Source organism: Oratosquilla oratoria, chromosome 28, assembly GCF_046742065.1.
Source record: "Oratosquilla oratoria isolate Oo_2021 chromosome 28, ASM4674206v1, whole genome shotgun sequence".
Classification (NCBI taxonomy): Eukaryota; Metazoa; Arthropoda; class Malacostraca; order Stomatopoda; family Squillidae; genus Oratosquilla; species Oratosquilla oratoria.
In genome coordinates this window covers 45,701,082-45,724,600 of record NC_134804.1, presented here as the reverse complement: position 1 = coordinate 45,724,600, position 23,519 = coordinate 45,701,082, and the positions used below count along the sequence as shown (strand labels likewise).

Below are 23,519 nucleotides of genomic sequence, written 5' to 3'. Positions count from 1 at the left end.
AATAATTGTAGAGGAATCAAATAGTGGGAAAATAAAATTTATCTTTAACAGATTCGTGGATGTAAAAACATCTAACAGAATAATGTTAGAAACCAGGGACTGCGGCGAATTCTGAGAAGGTTATTTCTTCCTTACATTTTTTCAAGTAAATTCCTGCTTACATGTGGTGCACGTCGTTACAATATTTTCCTATGTAAACTAAATCGCTCGAGTCAACATCTCGCTGATTTCATAAGTGTCCGCAACAGTCGTTCTATATGGTTTCATTTTTTTCTATCGTAATTTCTCGAGTATATCAAATACCAAAGGTAGTTTTTACTGTAATGACAGACAAAAATGACAGAATGTGGAGAAACATTTTTTATTTCCATGTTTTTCAGGTAACAAAAATCAAGTCCGAAAATGTTTAAATGAAACTGTGTGATCTGCACATATCTTCAGATCATAAGGATAGCCTATACAAAGCCTACATTAGGCAGTTCCAAGTCCATTGTAAGATACAATCCTCATCCATAAAGTTATTTTAGAAAGATAACATTTCTAAACCATTCTTCCCTCCATCCATACATCTTTGTCCAGTAGAAATCAATTACTACGAGTCCTGCCCTGCTGCCCTCGACTCGTTTGAATGCTTCTATTTTGATCAACTCCCGCATTCTACGTTTTTCCAGAGGGAAAGTTAAGGTGCCTCTGTCTTTGTAAAACCAATTTCTAAGCCCGTGTATCATTTTGATCATTCATCTCTCCACCGGGCAGCCTCCAGACTATACCAGTGGTATTCACACAGCTGATAATGGTGTCGGACTGTCTGGTGGTTAGTCTGAGATTGGTCTAGTGCGGTACGATCACCATGGTGCCACGCCTCCAAGTCCATAAACATTCTTGTGCTCTATACAAATCAGTGTCACCGTGTCTTGTCGAAACCAGTATGTACTTTGTGTTGACATCATGTCTTATGTACTATGTGCGTCTACCCTTACCTTACCTTGTGCGTTTGGCAATGACGTCAAACTTCACTGTTCGTTCCCGGTACTATTAGAGGACAGTGGGCGGGAAATCCTAGGAATTTACCACCCATTTACAACTGAAGAACAGAAACGAGAACAAACACCGGCAATATGAACACAAGTAGGAACAAGAGTAATAACATTAACTTGAACATGAGTGAATAACATTATCAGCACTAAAGAGAGCATGAACAAGTCGAAATATTAATTGAAATACCAACACCTAACACAAACGGCGACAATAAGAATAAAAATACAGCATGAACAAGGTTATTAAGAGATTTTGAACACTTGGATTAAACAAACACTGCTCGATGTAAATGTAATGTCACAAGGTCGAGCTGTGCCATGACCGGGCAAGTCTAGAGACTCATGCGCGTTGTCAACCCGGACTTTCGTTAGTAGGCCAGCACGGTTTCAAGATCTATATAGACCTTGCACGGTTTGAGAGAGGGGTCTGGTGCGGTTGGACCACGCACCTTACATTCCATTAACTTTCGCATGTTCTACATAGGTACATTGTTAGTCTCTTATCGAGACCATTGTGTACATGGCAAGGACATGTCCTAACTAGTGGTTGTGTTCACACCTTACCTCGCGTTTGGCAGTGACAGACTTGCACACTGCTTTTAGATACCAGTGAACACGTAGTTCGAATGCTAGTTGCCCAGACGGGCGAATCCTTCGTGCCAAAGGCAAATTATTTTGTCCACATAATCAGTTCAGCCCACGAGTCTTCGACGAAAGCGTGCTGCTGACGAGAAGTGGTGTGCAGCATTGTCGAATATACGGGTTTGTACAATTTTCATGAAAGATGGCGTCTTTTCAGTCATGACAGTTCAAAGATTTTATAGTTACATTTTTATTTTCAGGGGTTTGGCATGTAGATACACTCTTGCAGTAATCCATGCCTTTTTCGTATAAATTCTTAAGCTTACCATTCTTCAGGCAGAGCTGGTTTTTAGCAGTGCCATAAAATTAAGTACCGTTTTCGGTATGGCTATGAATAGTTTAATTTAACAGGTTTATTAAACCAGCGAAATATTTCATCAAATTGTTGGGTTGTCAAAACCTAGCAAACTTTATTTGGTCATGGAGCTTCTTGTTGTCCAGATGCTCCGTTCATTAATCATGACCTTTAGAACAATTTGCAGCAAACTCTTGCAAGGGTGAAATGGAATAAAACAATTTTCTAGCTCTTTATAAAGACAAGTTGAAATTGAAACACTGATATATTCACAAAATCAGCAAGTTTTTAGAAGTTCACACCTAAGCAATACAATATAAATTATGTAAGATATAATAAATGAATGTAACGATATTAGGCGGAAATAACAAAAAGTTGCTGAAACAAATTTAGCAACGAAGTCATGCCGGGCGAATGGTACGCCATGTTTTTTGATAGATACCTTGTCTAACGTAACTTACGTAAATCGGTACCTGTAACATCATCCAGGACGACGTCGTGGTGAATCATGCTGGGCTTCATCAACGACTCCTTCGTACTGTGGTATTCTAGAAAAATCTTTCCCTATATACATCCTTGGAAGGAAAAGATTACTATAAGGAAACAATGCCACCAAGATTCTTACGGTGGCATTAAAATAAATATTTTCTGTGTAAATCTTTCCCTTCCAAGGATTTATACATACATATACCAAGGCTTTCCCTTTACCAGGGGGGGTAGCCAAAAGGACAAGGCACGAAAACATTCCCACCCATTTCATCCCCGAAAACACTCCACACCCCTCCTTCCCATTTAAGCACCTCCTAGATGACGGATTTACACAAGGAAATATAATCTTTTAAGAATACCACTAATAGTTGCTTCAAAGCTTGAAGGAATGTGGCAAGCCCTTCCTTATTTAATTATTGTATATATTTACTGTATATGTATCTCTTTTACTGCATATGTAACACTTCTTTATTATACATGAGTACTTAATATCAACATACATTCATTGTAAATATTTTGTATAAATAAGCCTATGTAGTCATTACGTTATACAAGTGCCCTATACATAATTATATAACAGATTATATATACCCGGTACGTCATTAAGCGTACGCTACAGGCGTATGCGTCTATGCCAATTGTACGTCGCAAAAGTTACCCTCAACCATTTTGCATGCATATTCATCATTATATGTAATTGTTCTCTTCAGTATATTCTTAGGTATACAGTAGATGTTTGTATGTATTGTTTTGCCTAATCTTGAAGAGGGTGCTAATCGACGTCCTTACCAGGTCTCCGCCGGAACTCTTTGATGCCTTGGTCCACCAGAACAATATAATGTATAATAAACCAACGACCTTCCTACGAGAACTTCGCACCATAGGGAAGCAACTCTGTGTTGACTTCATCCGCCTAGTTTTTACGTGCAGTGCCAAGTGCTAAGTTTGACTTACAACGTGCATATCTGCAGATTCCTATAGCTGAACAAGATATTCCTAAGACTCCGATATGCACGCCATTTGGTTTATTTGAATTGTTGCACATGCCCTTTGGATTGAAAAATGCCGGAGCCACATTTCAACGCTTTACAGATACTCTCTTAGCTAACGTAAACATGTTTACGTACCTTGATGATGAACTGATTGCTAGCGAGACCCTTGAAGAACATATTTCAGATGTTCAAACTGTTCTTTCTATTTAGGCTCAGCATAACATGCGACTTTCTCTCGACAAATGTCACTTTTTCAAGTGAAACCTTACCGTTCTCGGTTACAAGATTAGCTCACAAGGGATTAAGCCACCTTAAGACTGTACCACAGCCATTTCAGATTTCCCTTTGCCTCAGACTTCACAGGCTTTGTGCCGTTTCATGGGTATGATCAATTTTTTTTCGGCCCATGATTCCTAATTTTGCAACCGTAGCCTATACCTTTACTGAGCTTCTTAATATAAACAATATCCTTCTTCAAAGTGTCTCACTTGGACCAACGCAGCAAAGGACTTCTTCAATAATTTGAAGCAAGCCTTACTGGACTGTCCAACCTTAGCTTACCCTTCCCTAATACCGACAAACTACCAACTCATGACTGACAGTTCAAGCCTAGCCGTTAGAGCCGCTCTCTATCAAGTTATGGAGAATGGTTGGGTATGGATGCTGCTGCAATGTATGGGTGAGTGAGGGTGTGTGTGTGAACATCTTGACAGCCTGAAGGGATTTCTCCCAGTCTTCTCTGCATTAGGGTATGGGGGGTCACCAATTAAATGAAACTGCCCTCTTCCTGACCCAGAACAGTGGGAGAGATGCAGGGATGATCTGTCATCCAGGAGCTAATAAAAGAGGGTGGCAAACAGAAATGGAGTACGTGGGGATGAAATGGGTGGGAGTGGATTTACACCTTTGACTCTGGCTACCTCCACTGTAAGGGGGGGGAATGCCATTGGTGTATATGTGCATGTTCAAAAGGGAAGTCGGTTGTGGGTGAATGACTCCCTACTAAGTTCATCCCTAACATTAATCTTTGTACAGGTGATTCACTTGCCACAGGCATACATTATCCTTGTACAGTTCTAACCATTAAATAAAATCTTTACAACACCAGCAGATCTGCAACTTTCGTGACAAGTGAAGAGGTTTGGTGGGTTTTCCGTTATGCCTCGCCAATCCATCATTGCTGGGAAGAATGGCACGAAACCAGTGCCGTACATGCCTCAATTTGAGCATGTTGCAGGGACTCCTGGGCGTCAGTTCCCATGATCTGATGTGTCGTATCATGGGGCAGCAGGGGCAAAGAGCAGGGCACATGATGGCAATAGAAGAGTGGTGCTAGTCTACTGCCGTCTCAGTTGGTGGCTTGAGAAAATTCCCATGCTCCATTTAAGTGGGAAGTGGCTGAAAAATATGAAAGATTTCACATTTCAAGGCAATGTCTGGAAAACAGTTTCTGCAGATTTCCCCCCTCATCACCAATGGTTATATTATTTTTTTAATATTCTCCAATTTGATTTTTTCTTTTAAACCAAGTTCAAAATAACAGCCATATTACAATCTGCACACTCCAAGGAGTCTAAGGTGTGGCATATATAGTCATTCACAACAAGCTATTCTGCCTAATCCACCTATCCATGTCCCATTCCATTTATTTAAATGGAGAGATTGACTAAGGTGAGCATTACGATTTCAATAAATTTCAAGAAACTTGGTGGTGCCTTTTCTCCATGTTGCCACAGGAGAGAAAAGTGATAATCCTTAAAATTATACTCTTACTATACAACTTCCTTTAATGTGCGAGTTTGTTATTTTATACATTATATACATGACAGGAAATACTGTGATGCATGGAAGAAAGTGGATGGGTGATAGTGGGGTGTTAAGGTGTGGTTAAGTGAACATTTTGACAGTCTGAAGAGATTTCTTCCAGTCTTCAATGTGTGTGTGAAGGGATAGAGAGAAGGGGTTGAGGTCACTGATTAAATGAAGCAGCCTTGCTGTGAATGTAGTGTATCTAACTGCATCGTTTCTAACCCAGGGCGATGGGCAAGATGCAGGTGTAATTCATCATCCAGGAGCCAAGAAGAGAGGGAGGAGTGGTGAATAGCAGTGGATTATGTCAGAGTTGGAGAGAGAAAAGTATATGTACATATACCAAAGGTGTGGAAGGCAGATATGGAGGGAGTGAACATGAGGGGACGTCCTAGGATGAGGTGGATGGATGGGGTGAAGGGGGCTTTGGGGAGGAGGGGAATGTCTGTTGAGGAAGGACGGGAGAGTACAGAAGACAGGGGTGAATGGAGAATGGTTGTATATGGATGATGTTGTGATAGCATGAGGTGGAATGGGCGGGTGGATGGGGGGTGAGGTAGTATGTGTGAGCAAAATTTGACGCAGCCCGAAGGGATTTCTCCCCGTCCTCTCATTTTATGCAATGGGGGGACGTAGAGGGGGGGTCACCGATTTAATTAAGCGGCCTTGCTGTGGATGTGCTGTGTCTTGCAACACTGCTTCTGACCCTGGGCAGTGGACAAGGTGCAGGGATGACCCGTCATTCAGGAGGTGCTAAGATAAGAGGGAGGGTGGAGGGGTGTGGAGTGTATTCAGGGATGGAATGTGTGGGAATGATTTTATGCCTTTTTCTTTCTTTTTGGCTACCCCCCTTGTAAGGGGTAAAAAGCCTTGGTATATGTATGAAATTAAGAGAGGAAGAAGAGGCGAATCAAGTAGAGAAGAAAAGGCAAAAGGTGCAGATGGAGAGATGATAATGGAAGAGAAGGCAGTAAGGGGAAGATGGGCAGAATATTTTAGGGAGTTGCTAAATGTGAAGGAGGATAAGGAAGGAAAGATTGCTGCAGTGGGAAGTGCGAAGAAAATGAGTGATGAATGAGGAGAATGGAGGAGAAATAAGGAAGGATGAGGTGAAGGCAGTTGTTAAGATGATGAAAGCAGGTAAGGCACCTGGTCTGGATGGATGCCATGCGGAATGTCTGAAAAAGGGAGGTACAGTGATGGTGGACTGGTTGGTGAGGTTATTTAATGTTTGTTGGAGAGAGGGTAGTGTGCCGGCGGACTGGAGGAGTGCCTGTATAGTTCCTCTTTACAAGGGAAAAGGGGACAAGTGTGAATGTAGTAGTTTCAGAGGGATTAGCTTGTCGAGTGTAGTTGGGAAGGCTTATGGGAGGATCTTGGTTGAGAGGATTAGGAGAGGAACAGGAGTAATTGGTGAGGAACAGTGTGGATTTAGGACAGGTAGAGGTTGTGTCGATCAGATCTTTGTGGTAAGACATGTGAGAAAGCTATAGGAAAGGGGAAGGATGTTTTTTGGGCTTTTATGGATCTGGAAAAGGCTTGTGATAGAGTAGACAGGAGGGCACTGTGGGAGGTTATGCAGATATATGGGATAGGAGGAAAGCTTCTGGGAGCTGTCAAGAGTTTTTATGAGAGTAGTAGAGCTTGTGTCAGGATTGGAAATGGAGAGCGAGTGGTTCGAGGTAAAGGTGGGACTTTGTCAAGGATGCGTTATGTCGCCCTGGCTGTTCAACTTGTACATGGATGGGGTGGTGCGAGAGGTAAATGCAAGGGTAGTGGGCAAGGGATTAGAGATGGTTAAAGAAAATGGAGAAAAGTGGGAGGTGAGCCAGCTGTTGTTTGCGGACGACACTGCGCTTGTGGCAGGATCGGAGGAGGGATTGAGGAAGTTGGTGGCAGAGTTTGGGAGAGTATGTGATAGAAGAAAGCTAAAGATAAATGTGGGTAAAAGTAAGGTGATGAGATGTACAAGGGGTGAAACTGGCAGTAGACTGGAAGTGAGCATTAAGGGAGAGCGACTGGAGGAAGTGGATAGTTTTAGATACTTGGGTGCAAATGTGGCAGGGAAAGGTGGGGTGAAAGTGGAGGTAGAATGTAGATTGAGAGAAGCGAGTAAATGCCTTGGTGGATTAAAAAGTGTAATGTGGAATAGACATTTGAGAATGGATGCTAAGAGGAGACTGTATGAAGGAGTGATTGTGCCAACAGCACTGTATGGGGCAGAAACATGGAACATAAGAGAAGAAGAGAGAACGAGTTTGAATGTGTTTGAGATGAGGTGTCCGAGAAGTATGATGGGGGTTACTAGGCTAGATAGAGTGAGAAATGAGGAAGCGAGAAGGAGAACAGGGGTGGAAAAGGAGTTGGGAGATAGGGTTGATGAAAAAATATTAGGATGGTTTGGACACATGGAAAGAATGAGTGAAGAAAGACTAGTAAAAGAGGTGTGGAAGGCAGATGTGGAAGGCAGATGTGGAGGGAGTGAACATGAGGGGACGTCCTAGGATGAGGTGGATGGATGGGGTGAAGGGGGCTTTGGGGAAGAGAGGAATGTCTGTTGAGGAAGGACGGGAGAGGAAAGAAGACGGGTGAATGGAGAATGGTTGTATATGGATGATGTTGTGATAGCATGAGGTGGAATGGGCGAGGTAGTATGTGTGAGCAAAATTTGACGCAGCCCGAAGGGATTTCTCCCCGTCCTCTCATTTTATGCAATGGGGGGACAGAGAGGGGGGGTCGCCGATTTAATGAAGCAGCCTTGCTGTGGATGTGCTGTGTCTTGCGACACTGCTTCTGACCCAGGGCAGTGGCCAAGGTGCAGGGATGGCCCGTCATTCAGGAGGTGCTAAGATAAGAGGGAGGGTAGAGGGGTGTGGAGTGTTTTCAGGGATGGAATGGGTGGGAATGATTTTATGCCTTTTTCTTTTTGGCTACCCCCCTTGTAAGGGGGAAAACGCCTTGGTATATGTATGTACAAGGGAGGTAGCCAAAAAACAAAGGCATAAAAACAATTCCCACCCATTCCATCCCCAATACACTCCCATCCCCTCCACACCTCTACCCTCCCTCTCATCTTGGCACCTCCAGGATGACGGGTCATCCCTGTATCTTGTCCACTGCCCTACGTCAGAAGGAAAAAGTATATGTATGATGGGAAAAGACATGGGCATGGACATACATATTCAGGGATTTCCCCCCTTATATGACAGCCAGTCATCAATCCACTCCCACCCATTTCATCCCCACATGCTCCACTCCCACTCACCACCCCTAACTCCCTCTTTTCTTGGACCCTGGATGATAGGTCATCCCTACATCTCGCCCACTACCCTGGGTCAGAAACAAGACTGAGCACATCCAAAGCAAGGGTGCTTAATTTATTGGCAAGCTCCCTCAATCCAATAATGAATTCACATTAACAAACCGACTACACAGGCCTTGCTATCTGAAGTACAAGTGTTCACATTTTAGAGACCTACCTTGCTCAATGTGGGTTAGGGCAGGTGTGTGCTTTCTGGGGAATCAGGATAATGGCAACAGGTGGAGACAAGAACCTGGTGGCTTGCGGGGCAACAGAACAGCAGTCCCACAAGGTGCTGAAAGGGGCAAAAGGCATCAGAATTGTCATCAAGTGTTGTCTAAACAATGACTACCAAATTGACGACCTCCAGTGAAATGTCGGCTTTACATCACATGAACCAGGAGACAAGCATCTATAGATTTGTGTAATGTTGCCATTGTACAATATACATTTGTTTTTAAATTTCAGATATACTATAATGTACATTGTACACTGTAGTACAACTTGGTATTATAACAATGATTTGAATAAATTCAACAAGTGGCAGTGGTTTCCCCACCATGTTGCCAAAGGTGTCTGAGGCAAGATGGGTAATTATTATAATTTTAAGTTGTACAAATTTGTTTACTATGCATGTGTCAAATTATATATGTAGATAGACTATGATAGGAAATACTACAATGCATGAAAGGGAAGGTGGGTCATAGGGGGGTGTTCGAGAGTGCTTACATGTCAATTACATTTTGATGCAATCTGAAGAGATTTCTCCCAGTCATTTTCTGCATGAAGGCCTTGCTTTGGATGTGCTGCATCTTCCTGCAATTTTTGACCCAGGGCAATGGGCAAAATTCATATATGGCCAATTATCTGAGAAGACAAGATGAGAGGAAGGGTGGTGGTGGGTTGGAGTGGAATGGGTGAGGATGAAATAGGTGGGAGTGGAATTATGCCTTTGATTTTGGGTACCTCCCCTGAAACTGAAAAAGGCCTTTGGTGTGTATGATGGGAAACGAGACTACAGCAATCAAGGTTTATCTGGCACAGTGCTCATCACCCTAAATGCCCTGGAGCACACTAAAGCGTCCTCTTTTAAGATTTCTTTCTTTGTGAATGCTAACAATGAATCCACAATAAAACCATACCTACCATTACACATGCATGTGTGCAGTACAAGTGTTCACATTTGAGACCAACCTTGCTGAAGAGTAGGGTAGGGCAACAGGATGACTGTCAGGTGGAGACCAGGGACTGCGAGACTTGCAGGGCAACAGAACAGTATTCCCACGAGGTGCTGAAAGTGGGGCAACATGGATCAGATTTGTATTTGAAGCGTTACCTAAACATAACTACCAAATTTATGACCTCCAAAGAAATGTCAGCTTTACATCAAGTGAACAAGGAGACAAGTATCTACAGCTTTGTGGAACATTGCCATCATACTATGACATACTTCATTCCAATTTCAGAAATACCAGAATCACAATACTCACCTTAGTCAACTACACCAAACCAAGCGCCTTCTGTTCCTTCAAGTCTGTCAGACAGATGAAGTTCCTTCCCATGGCAAGGGTAGTTCTTGATAACCTGTTCAAAATCCAATGCTCCATCCCCACCAAACCTAACCAGCATTAAAACTCCCTTCCCCCACACACACACACACCCAGCAAGTACTTAGCCACCAACCACTTGTTTAACATCTCATTTCAGTTCCCAACCTGGATCATTTTCCCATACTTTTCCATCAGCAACTTATCATAACCTCACCCCACTTTTTTTATTCTTTTTATTCTAGGCTCCTTGTATCTATCAACTCTCCATTCCTCCTTAACCTCTCCACACATCACCTCACTCGACTACTATTACTTCCTCAACATCAATAACTATTCCTTCAAAGCTCAAACTTGTCAGCAACCAGCATCACCACCTTACAACCGACTCCACCACTACCTTCAACTCTTCACCTTCACCACCACCACTGCCTTCAACTCTTCACCTTCACCACCACCACTGCCTTCAACTCTTCACCTTCACCACCACCACTGCCTTCAACTCTTCACCTTCACCACCACCACTGCCTTCAACTCTTCACCTTCACCACCACCACTGCCTTCAACTCTTCACCTTCACCACCACCACTGCCTTCAACTCTTCACCTTCACCACCACCACTGCCTTCAACTCTTCACCTTCACCACCACCACTGCCTTCAACTCTTCACCTTCACCACCACCACTGCCTTCAACTCTTCACCTTCACCACCACCACTGCCTTCAACTCTTCACCTTCACCACCACCACTGCCTTCAACTCTTCACCTTCACCACCACACTGCCTTCAACTCTTCACCTTCACCACCACCACTGCCTTCAACTCTTCACCTTCACCACCACCACTGCCTTCAACTCTTCACCTTCACCACCACCACTGCCTTCAACTCTTCACCTTCACCACCACCACTGCCTTCAACTCTTCACCTTCACCACCACCACTGCCTTCAACTCTTCACCTTCACCACCACCACTGCCTTCAACTCTTCACCTTCACCACCACCACTGCCTTCAACTCTTCACCTTCACCACCACCACTGCCTTCAACTCTTCACCTTCACCACCACCACAGCCTTCAACTCTTCACCTTCACTACCACCACAGCCTTCAACTCTTCACCACCACCACAGCCTTCAACTCTTCACCTTCACTACCACCACAGCCTTCAACTCTTCACCACCACCACTGCCTTCAACTCTTCACCTTCACCACCACCACCACTGCCTTCAACTCTTCACTTTCACCACCACCACCACTGCCTTCAACTCTTCACCTTCACCACCACCACAGCCTTCAACTCTTCACCTTCACTACCACCACAGCCTTCAACTCTTCACCACCACCACCACCACCACTGCCTTCAACTCTTCACCACCACCACCACCACTGCCTACAACTCTTCACCTTCACCACCACCACAGCCTGCAACTCATCACCTACACCACCACCACAGCCTTCAACTCTTCACCTTCACCACCACCACTGCCTTCAACTCTTCACCACCACCAGAGCCTTCAACTCTTCACCTTCACCACCACCAGAGCCTTCAACTCTTCACCTTCACCACCACCAGAGCCTTCAACTCTTCACCTTCACCACCAACTCTCAACCTCCACCTTCACCACCACCAACTCTCAACCTCCACCTTCACCACCAACTCTCAACCTCCACCTTCACCACCACCAACTCTCAACCTCCACCTTCACCACCAACTCTCAACCTCCACCTTCACCACCAACTCTCAACCTCCACCTTTACCACTACCACCAACTCTCAACCTCCACCTTTACCACCACCACCAACTCTCCAGTTGCACCTCTACCACCAACTTTCCACCTACACCTTCACCACCACCAACTCTCCAACTGCACCTTCACCACCACCAACTCTCCAACTGCACCTTCACCACCACCAACTCTCCAACTGCACCTTCACCACCACCAACTCTCCAACTGCACCTTCACCACCACCAACTCTCCAACTGCACCTTCACCACCACCAACTCTCCAATTGCACCTTCGACTGTCACCGGCTCCTCCACCACCACCTGTCACCAGCTGCTCCTCCAACACCACCACCAACTCTGTCACCGGCTCCTCCTCCAACACCACCATCAACTGTCACCGGCTCCTCCTCCAACACCACCACCAACTCTGTCACCGGCTCCTCCTCCAACACCACCAACTCTGTCACCGACTCCTCCTCCAACACCACCACCAACTCTGTCACCGGCTCCTCCTCCAACACCACCACCAACTCTGTCACCGGCTCCTCCTCCTCCACCAACAGTCACCGGCTCCTCCTCCACCACCAAGTCACCGGCTCCTCCTCTCCTCCACCACCAAGTCACCGGCTCCTCCTCCACCGTCACCGGCTCATCCTCCTCACCACCAACAGTCGCCGGCTGCTCCTCCACCACCAAGTCACCGGCTCCTCCTCCACCACCAAGTCACCGGCTCCTCCACCACCAAGTCACCGGCTCCTCCTCCACCACCAACTGTCACCGGCTCCTCCTCCACCACCAACAGTCACCGGCTCCTCCTCCACCAAGTCACCGGCTCCTCCTCCACCAACAACTCTTGTCACCGGCTCCTCCTCCACCAACAACTCTTGTCACCGGCTCCTCCTCCACCACCACCAACTGTCACCGGCTCCTCCTCCACCACCACCATCAAGTCACCGGCTCCTCCACCACCACCACCAACAGTCACCGGCTCCTCCACCACCACCAAGTCACCGGCTCCTCCACCACCACCACCAACAGTCACCGGCTCCTCCACCAACACCACCACCAACTGTCACCGACTCCTCCTCCAACACCACCACCAACTCAGTCACCGGCTCCTCCGCCAACACCACCACCAACAGTCACCGGCTCCTCCTCCTCCACCACCACCAACAGTCACCGGCTCCTCCTCCAACACCACCACCAACAGTCACCGGCTCCTCCTCCAACACCACTACCAACAGTCACCGGCTCCTCCTCCACCTCCACCACCAACTGTCACCGGCTCCTCCTCCACCACCACCCCCAACTCTTGTCACCGGCTCCTCCACCACCAACTCTTGTCACCGGCTCCTCCACCACCAACTCTTGTCACCGGCTCCTCCACCACCAACTCTTGTCACCGGCTCCTCCACCACCACAAGCTCCTGTCACCGGCTCCTCCACCACCACAAGCTCCTGTCACCGGCTCCTCCACCACCACAAGCTCCTGTCACCGGCTCCTCCTCCACCACCACCAGCTCCTGTCACCGGCTCCTCCACCACCAACTCTTGTCACCGGCTCCTCCTCCACCACCACCAACAGTCACCGTCTCCTCCTCCACCACCACCACCAACAGTCACCGGCTCCTCCTCCACCAAGTCACCGGCTCCTCCTCCACCAAGTCACCGGCTCCTCCACCACCACCACCAACAGTCACCGGCTCCTCCACCACCACCACCAACAGTCACCGGCTCCTCCACCACCACCAACAACAGTCACCGGCTCCTCCACCACCACCACCAACAGTCACCGGCTCCTCCACCACCACCACCAACAGTCACCGGCTCCTCCACCACCACCACCAACAGTCACCGGCTCCTCCACCACCACCACCAACAGTCACCGGCTCCTCCACCACCACCACCACCAACAGTCACCGGCTCCTCCTCCACCACCACCAACAGTCACCGTCTCCTCCTCCACCACCACCAACAGTCACCGTCTCCTCCTCCTCCACCACCACCAACAGTCACCGTCTCCTCCTCCTCCACCACCACCAACAGTCACCGTCTCCTCCTCCTCCACCACCACCAACAGTCACCGGCTCCTCCTCCACCACCAACAGTCACCGGCTCCTCCTCCACCACCACCACCAACAGTCACCGGCTCCTCCTCCACCAAGGCACCGGCTCCTCCTCCACCACCACTACCAACAGTCACCGGCTCCTCCTCCACCACCAAAAACAACATTCACCGGCTCCTCCACCACCACAAGCTCCTGTCACCGTCTCCTCCTCCTCCACCAACAGTCACCGTCTCCTCCTCCTCCACCAACAGTCACCGTCTCCTCCTCCTCCACCAACAACAGTCACCGGCTCCTCCACCACCACCAACAACAGTCACCGGCTCCTCCACCACCACCACCAACAACAGTCACCGGCTCCTCCACCACCACCACCAACAACAGTCACCGGCTCCTCCACCACCACCACCAACAACAACTGTCACCGGCTCCTCCTCCACCACCACCAACTGTCACCGGCTCCTCCTCCAACACCACCACCAACTCTGTCACCGGCTCCTCCTCCAACACCACCACCAACTCTGTCACCGGCTCCTCCTCCAACACCACCACCAACTCTGTCACCGGCTCCTCCTCCAACACCACCACCAACTCTGTCACCGGCTCCTCCTCCAACACCACCACCAACTCTGTCACCGGCTCCTCCTCCAACACCACCACCAACTCTGTCACCGGCTCCTCCTCCTCCACCAACTCAGTCACCGGCTCCTCCTCCTCCAACTCAGTCACCGGCTCCTCCACCTCCACCAACAGTCACCGGCTCCTCCTCCTCCACCAACAGTCACCGGCTCCTCCTCCTCCTCCACCAACAGTCACCGGCTCCTCCTCCACCACCTCCAACAACAGTCACCGGCTCCTCCTCCACCACCACCACCAACAGTCACCGGCTCCTCCTCCACCACCACCACCAACAGTCACCGTCTCCTCCTCCTCCACCACCACCAACAGTCACCGTCTCCTCCTCCTCCACCACCAACAGTCACCGGCTCCTCCTCCACCACCACCACCAACAGTCACCGGCTCCTCCTCCACCAAGGCACCGGCTCCACCACCACCAAGGCACCGGCTCCACCACCACCAACAGTCATCGTCTCCTCCTCCACCACCACTACCAACAGTCACCGGCTCCTCCTCCACCACCAAAAACAACATTCACCGGCTCCTCCACCACCACAAGCTCCTGTCACCGGCTCCTCCACCACCACAAGCTCCTGTCACCGGCTCCTCCACCACCACAAGCTCCTGTCACCGGCTCCTCCACCACCACAAGCTCCTGTCACCGGCTCCTCCTCCACCACCACCAACAGTCACCGGCTCCTCCACCACCACCAGTCACCGGCTCCCCTCCACCACCAACACAACAGTAACCAGCTCCTCCTCCACCACCTCCACCAACTGTCACCGGCTCCTCCTCCACCACCAACTGTCACCGGCTCCTCCACCACCACCAACAGTCACCGGATCCCCCTCCACCACCACCAACTGTCACCGGCTCCTCCAGCACCACCACCAAACTCGGTCACCGGCTCCTGCAGCACCACCAAGCTGTCACCGGCTCCTCCACCACCACCAACAGTCACCGTCTCCTCCTCCTCCACCACCACCAACAGTCACCGTCTCCTCCTCCACCACCACCAACAGTCACCGTCTCCTCCTCCACCACCACCAACAGTCACCGTCTCCTCCTCCTCCACCACCACCAACAGTCACCGTCTCCTCCTCCTCCACCACCACCAACAGTCACCGTCTCCTCCTCCTCCACCACCACCAACAGTCACCGTCTCCTCCTCCTCCACCACCACCAACAGTCACCGTCTCCTCCTCCACCACCACCACCAACAGTCACCGGCTCCTCCACCACCACCACCACCACAACTGTCACCGGCTCCTCCACCACCACAAGCTCCTGTCACCGGCTCCTCCACCACCACCACCACCACAAGCTCCTGTCACCGGCTCCTCCACCACCACCACCACCACAAGCTCCTGTCACCGGCTCCTCCACCACCACCACCACCACAAGCTCCTGTCACCGGCTCCTCCACCACCACCACCAACTGTCACCGGCTACTCCACCACCAACTGTCACCGGCTACTCCACCACCAACTGTCACCGGCTACTCCACCACCAACTGTCACCGGCTACTCCACCACCAACTGTCACCGGCTACTCCACCACCACCAAAAACAACAACTCCTCCTCCACCACCACCAACAACAGTCACCGGCTCCTCCACCACCACCACCAACAACAGTCACCGGCTCCTCCACCACCACCACCAACAACAACTGTCACCGGCTCCTCCTCCACCACCACCAACTGTCACCGGCTCCTCCTCCACCACCACCAACTGTCACCGGCTCCTCCTCCACCACCACCAACTGTCACCGGCTCCTCCTCCACCACCACCAACTGTCACCGGCTCCTCCTCCACCACCACCAACTGTCACCGGCTCCTCCTCCACCACCACCAACAGTCACCGGCTCCTCCTCCACCACCACCACCAACAACAGTCACCGGCTCCTCCTCCACCACCACCAACTGTCACCGGCTCCTCCTCCACCACCACCAACTGTCACCGGCTCCTCCTCCACCACCACCAACTGTCACCGGCTCCTCCTCCACCACCACCAACTGTCACCGGCTCCTCCTCCACCACCACCAACTGTCACCGGCTCCTCCTCCACCACCACCAACTGTCACCGGCTCCTCCTCCACCACCACCAACTGTCACCGGCTCCTCCTCCACCACCACCAACTGTCACCGGCTCCTCCTCCACCACCACCAACTGTCACCGGCTCCTCCTCCACCACCACCAACTGTCACCGGCTCCTCCTCCACCACCACCAACAGTCACCGGCTCCTCCTCCACCACCACCAACAGTCACCGGCTCCTCCTCCACCACCACCAACAGTCACCGGCTCCTCCTCCACCACCACCAACAGTCACCGGCTCCTCCTCCTCCTCCACCAACAGTCACCGGCTCCTCCTCCTCCTCCACCAACAGTCACCGGCTCCTCCTCCTCCACCACCAACAGTCACCGGCTCCTCCTCCTCCACCACCAACAGTCACCGGCTCCTCCTCCACCAAGTCACCGGCTCCTCCTCCACCAAGTCACTGGCTCCTCCACCACCACCACCAACAGTCACCGGCTCCCCCACCACCACTACCATCAAGTCACCGGCTCCTCCACCACCACCAAGTCACCGGCTCCTCCTCCTCCACCAACTCAGTCACCGGCTCCTCCTCCTCCAACTCAGTCACCGGCTCCTCCACCTCCACCAACAGTCACCGGCTCCTCCTCCTCCACCAACAGTCACCGGCTCCTCCTCCTCCTCCACCAACAGTCACCGGCTCCTCCTCCTCCTCCACCAACAGTCACCGGCTCCTCCTCCTCCTCCACCAACAGTCACCGGCTCCTCCTCCTCCACCACCAACAGTCACCGGCTCCTCCTCCACCACCAACAGTCACCGGCTCCTCCTCCTCCTCCACCACCAGTCACCGGCTCCTCCTCCTCCACCACCAACAGTCACCGGCTCCTCCTCCTCAACCACCACAAGTCACCGGCTCCTCCACCTCCACCACCAACAGTCACCGGCTCCTCCTCCTCCACCAACAGTCACCGTCTCCTCCTCCACCACCACCAACAGTCACCGTCTCCTCCTCCTCCACCACCACCAACAGTCACCGTCTCCTCCTCCTCCACCAACAGTCACCGTCTCCTCCTCCTCCACCAACAGTCACCGTCTCCTCCTCCTCCACCAACAGTCACCGTCTCCTCCTCCTCCACCAACAGTCACCGTCTCCTCCTCCTCCACCAACAGTCACCGTCTCCTCCTCCTCCACCACCACCAACAGTCACCGTCTCCTCCTCCTCCACCACCACCAACAGTCACCGGCGCCTCCTCCGCCACCAACAGTCACCGGCTCCTCCTCCACCACAAAACCCGTCACCGGCTCCTCCTGTACTACCACCACAAACCCGTCACCGGCTCCTCTACTACCACCACAAACCCGTCACCGGCTCCTCCTCTACCACCACCAACCCGTCACCGGCTCCTCCTGTACTACCACAAACCCGTCACCGGCTCCTCCTGTACTACCACACAACCCGTCACCGGCTCCTTCCTGTACTACCACCACAAACCCGTCACCGGCCCCTTCCTGTACTACCACAAACCCGTCACCGGCTCCTCCTGTACTACCACAAACCCGTCACCGGCTCCTCCTGTACTACCACAAACCCGTCACCGGCTCCTCCTGTACTACCACAAACCCGTCACCGGCTCCTCCTGTACTACCACAAACCCGTCACCGGCTCCTCCTGTACTACCACAAACCCGTCACCGGCTCCTCCTCCTCCACCTAGTCACCGGCTCGTCCTCCACCATCAACTCTTCACCGGCTCCATCTCCACCACCAACTTGTCACCCACTGCTCCATTACCACCACCACCACCACCAAATTAACAATCACAAAACTATTTACCATCACCACTTTCTACCAACTATGTTACTATCCCCATCGTCTATTATACCTTTCTATCATACTTTAACCTTAGTACTATTGCATTTTTGAAAAACTACTGAATAAGTTTTCACAACAATCATTTTCCTAATTTTAAACTACATCAAGATGTAACAGTTACCTTGTGTCCTGTGGTAAAGTTCCCAGCCCCTATGATGCATTCTCGCAATTGCCTTTCAAAGATTGTACTTTCAAGTTATGGGCCCTCGTATTACAGTTACCAAGTGTTCTGAAAAACAAGTTTTGTTAATATAGAGAATATTCCCACGATTCTTGTTATACAGACGGCATCGTCAAACATTTATTGTCAAAAGGGATATTATTTACCTTTGAGAAGCGTTGGCTAGGCAGTCTTCCAAATCCAGTCGAAAATGTTCTGGGATAATTTGTGTGGGATGTGGGAGGAAAATTTACGGATATCAATCCGAAAATATCTAATCTTTCAAACACGAAAACTTATTTCATTATTATTTATAACTTAACACGTATCCGTAAACGAGTCCTGAATTAGGTGGGGGGGGGGGTGCTAGAAAACGCAACCGGAAAACCTTCGCTCGCGCCAAAACGCCATATTGGCTTCGTCCAGAAATAAATTTAGCGCAGCTTCCATAAATGATGTATATACTTACCGTTAAATACAAACAAGGTGTACTCACCCCTGGAGCGCTTGGCCTCGTGTATGTCCTCTTCTTTGTACCTAGAAGTGTAGAGTGTGTTGCGCAGCTACGCGTCATCTGTATGTATAATGTAGTATCATCGTATGCTCGAATCCAGGGACCGGCAACCGCACGCCATTACAAAAAACGCCTCATTTCTTCTGGGCTAAAGTTATGTAGTGGGCAGCGGTACCGTACCCTGGATTTTGTTTCAAGCATACGATGCCCTACGATGTCGAGCCCGTATATTATAAGCTAACCATCGACCTCTCTCCTCTGTAGGCTTGTCTTGCCTAGTATAAAGTTCGACAACTTACATTTAGGCCCTAGAAATCCATATCTCAAGCTAATCCATAAAAAAAATAACGCACCTATATACGGACCCTGCTGTGTGTGCTTGTGACTGTTTTCAGACCTACCTTCCACGATGCGGAGAGGGGGCATGTCCCGAACGGATTCAATTCCGTGCAAGACTTCATAATTAGGCTTCATTGCTTCACTTCCGTATTGTAACTTTCCATATATCACTTTCAGTAATAAATACATTTTAAGTAATTACATCGTTTTCGCATTTACTGCTATCTACAGACTATGAATTTTCCTTCCACTTGCATTCTGTTCCGTAGTCGTTGGCTGCCTTGTGTAGAATGACGTCAACTTCGTGGCTCGCGCCCGGGCAGGGTGGCGAAGGAGGACCGAAAAGCTAAAATTCTATTGGTCAAAAAAAAAATCACGTGTTTTGACGTTAACGAATCACTGTCCATCCCGAGAAAAGGCGGGCTTTTCCTCAAAAAATGTCGACAATTGATTCTTGCAATTTGCATGTATCCACATAATGCCTATTGAGCACGATACAATCGTTTTCCATGTGTTATCTTCCATTACTAAATACGGCGAGTGGCACCATTTTAAATGCAATGTCGTGTATGAATAAGATGTACCAAATACGGCATATCAATTATAGCATCAGCTGAAGTGGTCATTTTCAAACAGGCAATTTCAGTGAGACGACGCAAATCGTTCCTGGTGGGTCGTGCAGGTTTCTAAAATTAGTAACCGCAACCAAGGATTACGAAATATTGCCATATTCACTTTGAATTACCTGCTATATATATTTGCAGTAGTATTTCCTGTGGGACTCAAAGCTCTACATTTTGGCGGGATTAATTCGCGGGCATTATCATATAGAGGCATTATGTCTTTGTGAACATGCTCATGATTACTATGTAAAAATGATGTGCATTTTTTTTTATATGATGCGGCCGTTGTAGATAGTAAATCAGATTGTAATTGTGATTTGGGTTGTATCTATTTTTCCCGCCGATCAGTACCATAAGTTTAACCATTACCACAGTCCACCACCACCCATGGATAGCTCTCCAAACCACCAAAGACTTTAAGATACCGCAAGGACTTACGTTAGTGGATATTTCTAGCTGTTTAATATAAAAATTACATACTAGGTACTGGCACAACATTTTCATTTTTCTTTTAACCCTTAAATTATTGTTGCATATGAAATGCAATTTCATTAGAAACAAAATGCTTTTTAGTTTTTGGAAATAGCTCGAAAAATGGGGGAGATACGATTTTTTTAAATCATTTTTTTAGCCCGCATTTTTTGCTGGACTTCACCATAGCAAAATGTTAGAATTAAGGGTGGTCATTTGTAAAGATTTCGGTAAAGAAATACACATTAACTCTAAACCACTGGTCCAATTTTATTGAAATTTGGAATCCAAAGGTTTTAAGGATCAATAAATCATATGAGCATGTCAAAAACAATGTAAGACATCTCCATCATACCATATTTACCTTTTCATGGCAACCATGAAGTTGTCAATTTTCAAATTATCATCAATAAAAACCAAACCCCTGGCCCAACTCACATGCAACTTGGCATGTCTAGGTATTATGGGTCAATAAAACACCTGGGCATGTCAATAACATTGCAGGACCTTCTTCTGATACCATTCTTACTAACACCTATCACGTTGCCATGGCAACTGTTGTCAATTTAGAAATAATCAATAAAATCCAAACCCCTGGCCCAACTGACATGCAACTTGGCATGTCTAGGTTTTATGGGTCAATAAAACACCTGAGCATGTCAATAACATTGCAGGACCTTCTTCTGATACCATTCTTACTAACACCTATCACGTTGCCATGGCAACTGTTGTCAATTTAGAAATAATAAAATCCAAACCCCTGGCCCAACTGACATGCAACTTGGCATGTCAAGGTTTTATAGGTCAATAAAACACCTGAGCATGTCAATAACATTGCAGGACCTTCTTCTGATACCATTCTTACTAACACCTATCACGTTGCCATGGCAACTGTTGTCAATTTAGAAATAATCAATAAAATCCAAACCCCTGGCCCAACTGACATGCAACTTGGCAGGTATAGGTTTTATGGGTCAATAAAACACCTGAGCATGTCAATAACATTGCAGGACCTTCTTCTGATACCATTCTTACTAACACCTATCACGTTGCCATGGCAACTGTTGTCAATTTAGAATCAATAAAATCCAAACCCCTGTCCCAACTGACATGCAACTTGGCATGTCAAGGTTTTATGGGTCAATAAAACACCTGAGCATGTCAATAACATTGCAGGACCTTCTTCTGATACCATTCTTACTAACACCTATCACGTTGCCATGGCAACTGTTGTCAATTTAGAAATAATCAATAAAATCCAAACCCCTGGCCCAACTGACATGCAACTTGGCGAGTCTAGGTTTTATGGGTCAATAAAACACCTGAGCATGTCAATAACATTGCAGGACCTTCTTCTGATACCATTCTTACTAACACCTATCACGTTGCCATGGCAAATGTTGTCAATTTAGAATCAATAAAATCCAAACCCCTGGCCCAACTGACATGCAACTTGGCGAGTCTAGGTTTTATGGGTCAATAAAACACCTGAGCATGTCAATAACATTGCAGGACCTTCTTCTGATACCATTCTTACTAACACCTATCACGTTGCCATGGCAACTGTTCTCCTGACTTTATGAAAATCCAATCTTTGGCGTCTTTCAGAAATGTAAGTCAAATCATCTTGATATATGATGCTAAGATAGTCTAGGATGTTTTTCCATGACAAATGTGAATCCTTCTGTTTCTCCTTTTGTCCACGACGGTGACTCATTCGTTTAACAATTTCACAAATAACTCTATTAGTCAATTGTTCTGGATTCAATGACTTCAGCTGCTCCAGAAAAGCAGCAGAATCTTGAGCCCAACTGATAGGGCCCTTGACCACTTCTTGTGGCTCTTCATGACTTGATGCCATCTGAGAAAAAAAAGAGTCAATTTCCTAGCGGTAAAACCTGACAATCCTAGTTGCATTTTCCAGCATTTTCAGGAAAAAAAAGGTAAAAGAACTACTATCACATTAAAGTGCACATATATGTGCCTTAGCCCTTACCTTTAGATTATGTTGAAATTGGCAAGTTAACTCTAACACTAATTTACTGAAATAGAAAAATTATTATAGTATTTTTACTTTCAAATGAGTTATTTTGTTTAATCATGTTTTTATGTTATCTAATCATCATCATGATAATGATCCCTTGACTGTTTCTTGTGGCTTTGCATGCCTTGAAGCCATCTGATATCAGTTTACTAGCGGCAAAACATGACAATCCAAGTTGCATTTTCCAGCATTTTCAGGAAAAAAAGCTAAAAGAACTACTATCACATTAAAGTGCATATACAGGTGCCTTAGCCCTTCTTACCTTTAGATTGCAAGAGGGTACACTAACCATACACCAGGCAGTACTGCAACTATCCTTAGCCTAAGGCCTAACCTAAATTTATGTTGAAATTGGCAAGTTAACTCTAACACCAATTTACTGAAATAGAAAGATTATATAGAAAGAGTTACTCACGTCATCCATACGTTGGTGGATATTAACTGCATACATACATATATCATACATACATACATACATACATACACATGTACATATTGCAAAAATAATCACAATAACGCGTGACTAAATAATATTGCAGAAACCACAGGGAAAATAAAGTCGGAATACAGTACTTCCGACTTTATTTTCCCTGTGGTTTCTGCAACACACACACACACACACACACACACACACACACACACACACACATATATATATATATATATATATATATGTATATATAATATATATATATATATATATATATATATATATATATATGTATGTATGTATGTATGTATGTATGTATGGCAAGAGTGGTATAGGTAAAGTCCAGGAAGGAGCAGAAGTACTTTATTCTCTAACGTTTCGACAGAGTCTTCTCCAGAGAGATAATGGTACAGGCAAATTGAAATACATTGTCTATATACTAAGCGGGTCATCTCACAGGTCGCCTTGGGATAGAGTTCGCCGTTTGTGCCCCCTCGATGATT

At 47.7% G+C, this 23,519-nt stretch overlaps 1 long non-coding RNA gene across 1 annotated transcript; it reads right to left on the bottom strand.

Moving 5' to 3' along the window:
* Positions 1-3,622: 3,622 nt before the first annotated feature.
* Positions 3,623-10,124, bottom strand: LOC143040178 (uncharacterized). Its single transcript, XR_012967692.1, has 4 exons — positions 10,056-10,124; positions 9,760-9,856; positions 8,744-8,860; positions 3,623-4,853 (listed from the first exon to the last, which is right to left on the bottom strand). It is a non-coding gene; the product is annotated as an uncharacterized LOC143040178 (long non-coding RNA).
* Positions 10,125-23,519: the final 13,395 nt, after the last annotated feature.